Source organism: Panthera uncia, assembly GCF_023721935.1.
Source record: "Panthera uncia isolate 11264 chromosome A3 unlocalized genomic scaffold, Puncia_PCG_1.0 HiC_scaffold_11, whole genome shotgun sequence".
Classification (NCBI taxonomy): Eukaryota; Metazoa; Chordata; class Mammalia; order Carnivora; family Felidae; genus Panthera; species Panthera uncia.
In genome coordinates this window covers 38,483,901-38,486,654 of record NW_026057578.1, presented here as the reverse complement: position 1 = coordinate 38,486,654, position 2,754 = coordinate 38,483,901, and positions in this window count along the sequence as shown.

Genomic DNA, 2,754 nt, shown 5'->3' with positions numbered 1-2,754 from the left:
GTAACATTGTGTCAGCCACACAATTTTAAAAAGTTGTTTTTAAAAAATAAATTAAAATAAAGTTTAAATTAAAAAAATAATAAAGTATTGTTGCTTAAAAGGATGAGTTCTTAATTTGGAAAACACAGCTATTCAGAAAAATGACTTGCCTGAGGGTTTCAAACAATTAAAGTTTGACAGATACTTCAAGCAGATATTATTTTTTTCAATATATGAAATTTATTGTCAAATTGGTTTCCATACAACACCCAGTGCTCATCCCAAAAGGTGCCCTCCTCAATACCCATCACCCACCCTCTCCTCCCTCCCACCCCCATCAACCTGCAGTTTGTTCTCAGTTTTTAAGAGTCCCTTATGCTTTGGCTCTCTTCCACTCTAACCTCTTTTTATTTTTTTTCCTTCCCCTCCCCCATGGGTTTCTGTTAAGTTTCTCAGGAGCCACATAAGAGTGAAAAACATAGGGTATCTGTCTTTCTCTGTATGGCTTATTTCACTTAGCATAACACTCTACAGTTCCATCCACGTTGCTACAAAGGGCCATATTTCATTCTTTCTCATTGCCATGTAGTACTCCATCGTGTATATAAACCACAATTTCTTTATCCATTCATCAGTTGATGGACATTTCGCTCTTTCCATAATTCGGCTATTGTTGAGAGTGCTGCTATAAACATTGGGGTACAAGTGCCCCTATGCATCAGTACTCCTGTATCCCTTGGGTAAATTCCTAGCAGTGCTATTGCTGGGTCACAGGGTAGGTTTATTTTTAATTTTTTGAGGAACCTCCACTCAAGCAGATATTAAAATTAACTTTACTACTCTCACTCATGCTAAACAGTAAGTGTCCTCAATTAGATGTTAATTTTTCTTTTATTTTTTTGAAAAGCGGTCTCATCTTTGAGATAGCCCAGCATAGACTCCTCCCCAGCCCCACCTCACAATCCATGTATCTGCAATTGGCATGAAAGAAACAGGTAATGTGCTTGGTAAGAAACTTCAAATTTTACAGAAAAATAAAAAAATGCAAAGTACAAGTCTCCTTCCTAACTTCTGATCACTTCCTGCACCCGACAGACATCCAAACATGACAGATACAGACACACCTAGTTTCTCAGCAATAACCACAATTTTGTATGCATTCTTCAAAAACAAATATTAAGGCATATAAACACATGTTCTTTAGGAAACACAGTCACCACAATCACCATGGAATTTATCTGTTCCTTGGTCATCAGTCTGTACTTTTAACACATAGGGGTTTTTATTTTTTTTCTTTTCTCCCTTCAAATTCTGAAAATTAAGCTTAAAAAAACTTCCCCCAATTCTACTTCCTACATATTCTTTTCCTTTGTGTTAAAAATAAAACAGAAAGCTGAAAAGAGTATCCCAATTTCTAACATTGATAGATTTCCTACCTGAAGGTAGCAAGAATAGGAATTTCTTTTTCTCTTACAAAACTTCTGTTTGTAACTGTAACTTAAGTTTTTCAAAGGATACATTTTCCATATAATTCAATTCAAAATGTAACTGAATATCTACATGCAAAGTACCAAGCTGTGGACAAGGCAGACACAGCCCATACCCAGAAGAGCTTGGTGCCAGTGTGGTAGAGGGAGAGAAGACCCAGGAGGCAAACACCGTAATAACTTACCTAACGCTGAAGAGGAGGCAGCTGGGGTGGTGCCTGGTTAAACGAAAAGGACAGCAAATGGCTCTCAATTGATGGTGATGCAGACTCAGCACTTTTTTCTCTTTTTTTTTTTAGTATGGTGAGTTTTGTGCCTCATCCATGTGAACTGACACAGACCTGTTTCTGCTGGGTTTATTTCAACATAAATGATAAATAAACAACCAAGAGCCACCACCTGGTATTTCACAGTGAGGATGAAGTTTTAACACACCTGCTCAGCTGTTCCACAGCACTGCATCCTATCTCAAGTTGGAGGAATGGAAGTCGGTACTATTTTATTTTTATTATTTTGTTTTTATTTTATTTTATTTATTTTATATTATTTATTCTTATTTTATTTTTAAAAAATTTATTGGAAGTAGGCTCCATGCCCAGCAGACACTTAACTGACTCAGCTATCCAGGCACCCCGGCACACTCTTGTTTGCTTCCCAGCCTCCTCCCTGATTCCTCATCACCACCTTCTTCACCCTATTTTAAGCCATCTGACCTTGACTGCTTCCAAATTATTTTGATCACTTCTAGATGACAATGGGACAGTGGACCTGGATTAGAATAATAGTGCCAAAGGCCTTAAATGACAAAGGAAAGGCAAACAACAAACAGCACTTTTCATCACTGTGCAGCTCCTTTCACGTGGGATCTTACCTCTGTAATTGTTTAAAACATTCTCTTCCTACCCAAGGTAGGATGGGGGTGTAAAACCCTGGGGGTCCTACCAAAACCATAAAGGTGAAAAAGAAATGATTAGAATTCAGATGCTAAAAAAAAAAAAAAAAAAAAAATGAGGAAAGATTCAACAAAGAGCCACACTTTTCTAAAGTACAATACTACATAATAGCTCTGGAGAGAGATATAATTCCATGCTGTCTGCACAACAAAGATGACAGCGTGACAAATAATTTTGGCTTAAGTCTCTTAGAACAGTCATTATAAGAACTGTTTTCATTCCAAATAAGCCAGGACTCTAGCAAATCTACCAACCTGTCCTTCCTCTCATCTCCATGGCTATGGCCCTCTTATGGAAAAAAACAAAAGGTCAGAAGGAGAAAAAGGTACAAAATG